The sequence below is a fragment of the Trachymyrmex cornetzi genome, unplaced genomic scaffold, assembly GCF_001594075.2.
Source record: "Trachymyrmex cornetzi isolate Tcor2-1 unplaced genomic scaffold, Tcor1.1 scaffold1093, whole genome shotgun sequence".
Classification (NCBI taxonomy): domain Eukaryota; kingdom Metazoa; phylum Arthropoda; class Insecta; order Hymenoptera; family Formicidae; genus Trachymyrmex; species Trachymyrmex cornetzi.
The window spans coordinates 575,199-585,439 of record NW_017295646.1 but is presented as its reverse complement, the minus strand read 5'-3'; the positions used below and the strand labels follow the sequence as shown (position 1 = coordinate 585,439).

General features: G+C 33.8%; 1 long non-coding RNA gene across 1 annotated transcript in view; it reads left to right on the top strand.

Annotated features, from left to right (window-relative positions):
- The window catches only part of LOC108761501 (uncharacterized), a 27,734-nt gene extending 17,493 nt beyond the window's left edge, over positions 1-10,241 (top strand). The window contains exons 2-3 of the long non-coding RNA XR_001940124.1: positions 9,758-9,835; positions 10,188-10,241. This is a non-coding gene — a long non-coding RNA (uncharacterized LOC108761501). The remainder of the gene's footprint in view (positions 1-9,757; positions 9,836-10,187) is intronic.

The following is a 10,241-nucleotide window of genomic DNA, read 5'->3' as shown; positions in this document are numbered from 1 at the left end:
TGCACCAATTTTATTCGGACTGATCGCAATCGAAAGATATCGACGACATATAATAAAAGTGTTTTTAGATTTTTGATTGCGGCTTTAGTTTCTGAGTAATTTTAATCTAATGATATATAAAAATTTAAAACGGACCACTTGACCGCTTAACGTGTGAACGTCATTGCGTATATATTCATGGCGTTACCAAATTCGCGAGGCTATATAACGGCATGAATATATACGGAATGATGTTCACACATCAAGCGGCCCTGTTTTATATTTTTATACACTTTTAATTTAAAAGTAACTTATTGAAGTATTAAAGTATAAACTATACAGTGAGAGAGAGAGAGAGAGAGAGAGAGAGAGAGAGAGAAATGTCGACACATAATACAGTGCTAATGAAACTATAGATAAATAAGTCGGTAATGACAGCAATAAACGAGTGCCATCTACTGTCGAAAATATGAAAAGGAGATGACTTTTTGAGGCGACGTATCTTGCACATAAAATTTTGACATTTCGGATTTCGCATCACGATATCTCCGTTCGTGGGACACGTAGAGGTAAAATAAACGTTTATTATATAATTCGGATCCAAACTGTCGATGAAGCACATATTCAGAACTCGATCGGTCTAGCCTTTATTTAAGAAAACCGAGAATTTCGAATGCTTGGACGCCCGCAACTCGCTGACTCGCGTTAAGACAAGCGTGTCTCGCGCTGCACGCCCACTTGGCGCGAGACACTACCGTGTCTCTTGATTTCAAAATCAGGCATCCACTTTTTTCTAAAAATCAATAATCAAAAACTGTGACAATCGGCCCCGGTCTCCCCTACACAGTAAAAAAGAAAATGTTAACTTTAACATTTTTTACATGTCCCAGGAGATCCACTCTAAATTTTAAGTTAAAATAACTCATTCGTCTTGTGTTATTAATTAACGAACTAGTGATGTTAAATAATTGACACAATACTTTACATTTATATTTGTTATTTTGACTTTAGGGATGATTTAAAACTAACATATATAGAATAAGTAGAGTACTTAGAAGAGTAGTTGCAGTATCTGGTAAGAAAATGTTAATAAAACATTTTTGTTCGTATAATGTGAATAAAAAAATGCTTAGATATGTTAAATTGACTTTGAGATATATAGATTAATTGAAACAATTGTATTGAAAACACTCAAAATAATATTCCATTTTTAATTGACATACGCAATTGTTAAGTTCGAAAGGTGACATGAATTTAACACATTAAAATGTTACAAAAATAATAACATATCAGTTGTATGTTGATTTTACATTGAAGTAATAATCAAAATGTAGTAACACAAAAAAAATTCTACATATGGACGCACGATTTTTTACTGTGTACGCCGCACCTATCAAAAACTTAATTTATTAAGTATTATTTACTATGTTTAAAATAAACGAACTATATCAGTAAAAACTTCGTACTGTCTACTACTATGAAAAAAATATTAGAAATCCGAAATATTTAGTTTTCGTATTAAAAAATAAACTTTTTGAAATCTTGCATTTTTGCTATATATAGATAATGGGTGGGATATATGGCAAAAATGCAAGGGTTTCAACAAATTAAACAAAGAATACGAAAGCAAAGCACTTGTATTTTGCTATATACACATGCTTTACTATTCCTCTACATGTATGTATCACGAAATAACCACTAGGTCTTTTACACGTCTTACAGTAATCATTTTATGTAGATTATAATTTATGATGATGCTACTTATTACACACACAGTGACAAATCGATTCAACTCATAATAATTTCATTAATATTAACAGTAAGAAGCTGAAATTATAACTCAATACTAATATAACATAAAAGCATGTAACAAAGTAGTTGCAAGAAAATTACTCCTATTCCTTCTATTTTTTCTGACTTCTGCGGCGTATATATCGGAGTTACTCTAATATCAATTAAAGGTCACCTTTAATAATCAAAGTGATAATAAAAAATTAAGATTATTTATTGATTCATTCACGTAGAGATTGGCTCGATTTACCTTACTTTTTATCTTTCTCTAATCCTATGAAATTAGAAAAAGCTAAAGATTACAATATCTGAGATTGAAACTACATAAAATGGACATAAGGGAGATTAAAAGGTGGGTGTAGCACAATGATACATCTTTTATTCAAAATATTCGTCGCACGATTACTTTCGTCACAGTTGAAATCTGCGGCAACTTCTCCAAGTTTCGCATTTACGTAATTGAACAACTGATCTTAACAGAACGTTCTCCGTTTTCCATTTCTTATTTTGTCAAATTTTTTATTTGATGGAAACTGTGAGCCACTCGTCAGTAGATTAAATTACGTAAATGTGAAATCTCGGAAACACCTGTATCGCTGCAGATGAACGTTCACTCACGAAACAAAAAAAAAACGATTTTGCTAAAGTATCTAAAAATTTAGATGGATACAGATCTGAAAATAATTTTGTTGGATAATTAAAACAATTATATTGGAAATTCAAACATGATAAGCAAATTGTAAAAAAATTTTAGCAATCAGTTTGAGCGCCCTTCGTAATTATTTTGATAATTCAACAGAATTTATTTTTAGATCCGTATCTAGTTAAATTTTTAGATATTGCAAAACTTTTTTTTTCTATGCGTCACAAAAATCTGTGCTAATATTTATACCAAACATTATCGGACTACTGTCATACGTTGGAGATATTTCAATTTGGATAACTTTAATAGCCACCACTCGATAGAAAAACACGGAAATAAATCTTAGAAATAACGAGTCTTTTCTTATCTTCTGCCGACTGTCTCGTAAACTTTTTTTTATTCCCGCAGTTGCGAGTATATTTCAATATCCATCTTGTTCTCACGCCTACAAAGTTTTTTACAGGCAAATGCTTGAATATAAGGGATTAGCGAGTATTATTAAAATGAATAGGTTAATCAATAGTGTTTAATTCAATTGTATGTAATTGATAGCTTTATATAATAAATTTAATAATTAATAGCTATTCGCATTGATACTTGAAATATTTTGATATTCCGATTTATCCGTAAATGCGCGTGGGATAATATAATTCGCGTGCGACTCTTATTTTGCGTGTGGAAAATTGAGAACGCACAAAGGAGTGTACGCATTTTTAACAACTGCAACCGGGAAAAATATCTCGTCGTGTAGTAATTGATATCCGGATATCCAGGGAGCAAATGGACTTGTCTATTTTAGTGCATGCATCACCTATACGTCTACCCATCTCCAATTCTGTCCTTTTGGGAATCCCCGATTCCTATCGCCGATGGCGATTTAATAATGTAAATTGAGTAACAAACGCACGTACGACTCCCGCGATATTTACATTCTTTTTTTTTGTTTTCCTCCCCTGCTGCTTTTTACGCTGTCCTGGCATTGGCAGCGGTGGAAGGTTCGGTGCGGCGACGACGACGGTAGCGTCAGCGGTCGTCGTCATGACAACGTTTTTCCGCAACGTACCCGGCCTGGTTCGTGACGTCACGCGACGTCGGCGTCGGCGTCGCCGTCGCCCCACCAGCCGACCAGCCAGCTACCGTTGCCAGCAACTGGAAGGGTTTTCCTCCACTCCAGGGGTGGTTTCCGGTGGCGCTACCGTGTAGCGTCCATGAATATGGCGATACGCAGAATACCAGGCTGAGCTGGTTAGATGATTCACCTTCGCCCACCAGTGAGCATCTTTGAAACGTCCAGTACTCGAGGGTACAACTCTCCGATTGATCGTTGGAAATCGACAACTTTGCGGAATTTGTGTCTCCAGAATCACGTTTTTCCCCTCCAATGTACTTTATACTTTTTACGTGTTCCTTTACATATTCAAAATTAGGTATCCTTCGATGTCTAAATTTTTTTGTGAGATTTTTAGAAGAGATGATTGAGGATATTGTTCTTTTCTTCTTTTTATACGTGACTTGAAGATTGATGAATATTTTTCAACAATGTTGTCGCGCGCGTGAAACTTCGTGGCATCATGAATTCCCGTCGTCCCAAATTCCTTTTTAAGACTGTATTTCATATAAACATCGCAATTCGAAACTTTTCAATATAATTTGTCAAACGTTTGTTCTCTCGACGCGATAAATCGAGTTGACAATTCCGATCCTTTTTAGGAAGAGAGTCTAGTACTGGACACAAACAACTTGCATTGCAGTTATTTATTGCATCCTTAGCATAAGACACACGACACGTCTATATCGACGATAGTTCGAAACAAATCGCGAAAGCACAGAGATATTGAACATCGAAAAATCTTCAATTCAAACAGTTCAAGATTATCACAATTTGTATAATACATAATTCATGAGTTTTATATGTATGTATGTTAATGGATGTGCAGTTTGAATTAAAAATTTGTTGCGCTGTCAAGGTAAATAAAAATACGCGAAAGAAATATTATAATAGGAATATATCGTGATTCTGCGATAGAAAGATATCAGAATTTAATAAATGTTGAGGTATCCACCTTCTGTTGTCAGGTCACGTACATACACCATTCTGAACGCTGTCTTCGAATCGCAAATTAACACTAGAATGATCGATGGTACCATTTGACACTGTTAATCATTTTCATTGTTTTCTTTTTTTGTATTAGATAGTAATATACAGAAATGAGAACAGAATATTAAAAATATGTAAATATAATACAAATAATTCTAAGAATACAAATAATAAAGTCATGTATAGAATTAGATAAGACACCTTTGACATCGACATCTCTGTCGTATTAGATCTGTTTTCTTCTGTAGCTAAATTAGTACACACTTTTAGAATTTAAAGTAAAATAGATGTGTGTTTGATATTTTTGATGAAAGCGAGAAAGAAAGTTCTAGTACAGAAATAATAAACAGATCTTTTGTATGTAATTGCAAACCTTTTTGCTGATAGTTGTAGGTATATAAACTTGGTTATATGAAATATTTCTGTACTTATTTTTCGCCACTTTTTTTCTGACATTACATACCGAGGCTCAGATATATCATACGCTGTGCGATAATAACGTGTATATTAATTTATTGAAAATATGCCGAAGCCAAAATTGTTATTAGAAGCACCGTCAAGGATTGCATCGCCGATAATTGACTCGTCTGCGCCGAACCGTGTCTCATTTCCGTGTGTATGTCGGAATTGAAATGGATCGCGCATCGTTTTGTTATACGTTTGACTAACGCCGCGGATGTATTCACTGTGGCTATTGATCCACAATCCAGGCGAACGACGTACTGAAAAGTGTTTTGGTATAATGTTCTTGCGTTCGGCATTAATTCATTCATGATCATAAATCGAATTCCGTAAACCTTCACCGACCGTTAACACAAATTTGGCCGAGATATTTATGCATAATAATCTTGGATTTCTCATCAGTAATGAATCACGAAATAAAACTGACATCGCACATTTTTTTAGTGGACAGATCCTTAATTTGCATGAACTGCTGTATTGAAGTATATTTCACTCGACATCCCTTTTATCTTCTTATATTAAAATTCTTGCAATATTTCCACCTATTTCATATTTCATACTCTGCGCGTGTCTTACTTTTACAGTTAATATTTTATGTTAATTCTTGAATCTTATATTTCCTCTTCTTGAATTTTATATTTTTCCCATGGCTTTACATAATTCTGATCACATTTAAAGGTTCTTCTGGTTGTGTTATATCTTTACACGTTTTTTACTGCATTTAAATAAATGCAAAAAAAGTAGACAATTTTTGTAAAAGTGTTACTTCCCATACAGCATCGATAGTTGCAGAGAACTTTCAGTAAAGTTTCAAAATCATTTCGACCTTTCACATTTCATGTGTAACAATTCTGAAAGAATTTTGTAATATGTCACATGAAATGTTGCAACAGTAATATTTCTGAAATTGTTCATATGAACATAATTTTACGAAACTTTCAGTTGAGTTATCTCTATAACATTTCATATGAAATCGTTTTGCAAACCTTCCAGTTAAGTTATTTCTGAAATCTTTCACATGCAACAAATTACACATCTCCACCGACAGAGGGCTTCGGCGAAGAGCATTTACTCGTAAATAAGAATCACCTGAGCGAAATAGAAATACATTTGAAACCATTTCGCATATATTGCAGAAAGGTTGCAGATATATTTCAGACCTTTCAGACATATTTCTGGAAGATTTCATGTGGAAGAATCGCGGACATTTTGACCTTTCAGAGATCTTTCAGAGATCTTGCAGAAATATTTCGCAACATTTCTGAAATGTTTCATTTTTCAGTTGAAACATTTAGGAGATCTTTCTGAAATGTTTCTGTGCTGTATGGGTTTGAATAAATCGAGAGGCCAATTGGTTACAAATGTAAAACGAAGTGAAGAGTATGTATTTGCGCTTTGGATAGCAAATAGGAAGGGTCAGAAAGGGAATCGGGAAATAGTAATTTCTTTCAGAAATATTACTCGTTAAGAGCTCGGTGTAGCCGCCCGTTTCAGTTACCGCGTATAATTTCTCGATGAAGGCCGATTTGTCGCAGATATAGTTGACCTCGTTTCTTCTTGCTTCGCACGCTGGCAGAGCGCCGCTTTTTATTGCATTTCTATATCCGTGAAATACAATCTCCGTTCAAGCTCACATTCGATACGTACTGTATTGGCTAATTAATTTCGCGGTTTTTATATAAAACTACTTATATAATAATTAGAAAATCTTTGCCATTATCCCCCGTAATCTACTGTGAGTATGTGAGCGAAAGGCCATAGGTCAAATTAATATCAAAATAACATTGATTCAATAATCTCCTCTCGATCAAATTGATCCTTTCGTGAACATAAAGTATAATGTAGTACGGTTTCGAAGCTTTTGTAAAATAATTATAAAAGCTCAACCGTGTGCTTTAGTATTTGATGAAATATTAATAAAGCAGAAAAAATTGTAATAATTCATTATTTTATTCGTTATTTCCTTGGAAATGACAGGAAAATTCGATTTATACCATTTCATGCGTGTATTTGTGCAGCGTTCTTGTCTTTTTCGATATTTTTTGTGCTTTTATTAATATTACAAATGGCCACGATTAAAATACAAGCAAATAAAAATGACTGCGCGCTTTTATGCTTTCAAACATTTCGTGGAATTTCGTAATGAGCGAATAAAATTATATATCTCGAACGCGACTGCGCAAATTTCACATTATGAGCTAAACGTGGTTAAAAAAATATGCATTAAATGATTGGAGACACGCGATTTGCGCGTTGGCCATCTCGCTAAGTTATAAACCATCGATTTCCTTTGTAAACGGAAAAACCACAGGATAAAACTGAACAATATAAAGCACGATATACTCATATTAAAAGTAACGTAATTGCTCTTACTCCTGCGTACGTATATAAATGTTTAATTAGTACGCGAGAATACCGGAACGCGAAAGACGTGCTACGCGACGACCGACGACTCTGTCATTTTTTTTATTGTACAGGTAGAAACAGGGAAATGGCTTGTTCCATTTCTGTGATTTATTTTATCTGGTAACACGATATCATTAGCCAAGATAGTCCAATGTGACGTTAATTTAATGAGATAAATAGAAAATATCTTTTGATTTATATTCACTTTCGCAATTAGTACGATAATTGGATTAATAAGCAAGTTAAAATCGTACCGAGTTGCGAAACTTTGCTATTAAATCCTTCAAACAAAATTTACAGAAGCAATTTAATAGTATGTATTCATTTTACTTGAAAATTGTAATGTACGAATAAGAATCGAGATACATACATCTATTTAATCCATTTAATTTATTTCGATGGTTAGTTGTGCAATATTCATCGGCATATATATCTGTATTACCGTCTATATTGGCATTTAAAATGTAAGGGTTATTGATATGTGCACTTAAGTAGGTCGAACCGTGTAACAAAAACGTTCTACATAGTAAATAGGAAATACACATAATAATGGGGATTAGTATTGTAAGCTTCGTGAAAGAACGAATTCAACTCGCTTTATGAATAACCATAATTTCTTCTTTAATAAAGACTCGTTAAAAAATTTGTTACAAACAATTATTACAAGATAATGTTTACATCATAAATATTCATAACATATCATATTCTCTTAGCAATCTTGAAATTTGTATAATAAAATTTGAAATTTGTATAATGTAGAAACAGGTTACTAAAAATTTGGATTCCGATTTTAATCCTCCAAAGCTATTGGATCAATTCGATTATAAACCTCTTTGTCACAAAAATATCAAATAATTCAATTTTTTTAATGCTATATCTACAAGAAAGTTTCAAATGTTCTTATTAAAATATACTTAATATTCATTCTTTTTTATACAAGTTACGTCATTTTAGTTCTTCGAAATTAATTAATGCCTTTTAATTAACATAAATTAACTTTTAAGTAAATATGTGGTTTATACGCAAATTGATAAGTAAGCTGATCATAAAACCTAATAGAAAAAGTTTAATTTTGTAATCATATTTTTTCCTACTAGTGTATTAATTTTACATTAATTACATCTTTATGAGATAAAGGAGTGTAAAAATAATTAACTTTAGGATTGAGCATCTGGGTAATTATACTTTTTATTTTCCTCTCTCTCTCTTTTTTCAGAATAATAATTTTCTTTCTAATAAATAAAAATGTTGAAAGCCGAGAGTCAACAGGAAGAATAAAACGGCCATATCCATAAATATTGGAGAGAACTTCCGCGTGTCGAACTCCGACGTTCGACATAGTACCGGCCGAACCTCTGTATGTGCGTGTTTCACTAGCGAACAACAGCCCTTCACTCTTACTTTTCCTTACGTTGCGTATCGCCAGGCCAGGCGCTCGGTACCGCGCCGCGCCGCGCCGCGCCGCCGATGCATAAGCGCATGTGACCGAGTTTCGGCGGAATATGATCGACCGCGCGAAACTCGGTCAAAGACCACCGACACCTTTCCGCGACTCTGCCTGTGTGTAGGGGTACCGGCACGATCTGCGCGAAATTCCCTCCCCGCATCCGCGAGCGTGCGGACGTCCGCAAACGCGATCGTTTATCACTGCACGTATCTTATCTTTGGCGATTCGCGTCCTAATCGCAAAAACTTACCTCAAGAGATTGATCCAAGTGTCTCCCTACTGGGGGAGGTTAAGTCTCTCTGCGGCAGAAATACGATCTTAGCGCAAAGGAAGGATCTTGTTCACGTAAACGTGAATATCAAATGTTGTCATTAGTATTACAAGTGAGAGATTAGTATTACAAATAATTCTGTTAAGGATGTATCAGGTGTATAGTCTCTGCAAAAAATTACAGGAATTTTAAATTTATACTTTTATAAAAGTGAATATTATATACATATGAAACAGTTCAATGAGGTCGATATTTATATATATTTAACAATACAGTTTTATAATTTAAATGAAAATTTTTCATTTTATCTCAAATATATTAAAAAAATATGTCTACTGATTGAAATAATTTTTCATCTAGGTCCTAATTGGCCAAACTTTTTGTTTTATTTTCAAATCTATAATAAAAAATCTATAATTTTTTTATAACTTCCATTTTGTAAAAAATATGTGTGCAATAGATTTTTAAATTGTAATAGTGTACTCGTATCCATAAGAATATAAGAATATTTTCTATCAAACATAATTTTATAAAAATATTTTATATTATGTGTGAAAATATTTATGCAGATTTCGCGGCTGTATGAATTCCAGATTTTTTTTTATTAATTAGAGGAAGAAGATTCGGCGCACTTATCTGGTTTCTCTGTTTTTGTTGCAGATAAAAATCGACCGACTCGAAGACTAGACTATGTTATTTCGGATAACGGATTGATCGCACCCGTCGCTTCATTTACACGTGAGTATGCATTTTTCGAAGGAGTGGTATCCCATTTGCAGGAGTAGCTCGTTTATTCGGTGACATTACTCACTAATGACTTTCACAAGGCCTCGCAATATTCAGAGAACGCTAATCATGTTCTATAATTAAGATTTACGTCAGGTTGGATATATGATCTTATGCTTAAAATTGTATCTGCCGCCATTGAACTTTTGCAACTTTATACTATGGAAAATGTCGAAAATACAGCGGCATAATGTCATTCCACGAAATCAACTAATTATTTGTTACTTTTGCGCTCTCCTGACAACATCGGGATTACGATATCTTCGGTCTTATCGCAACGCAGCACTTGCTCGACTCCTCTTAGGTCGGACATGAAAAATCTTGGTTCGCGTTGGACGGTCCCCGACATAGCACGCAC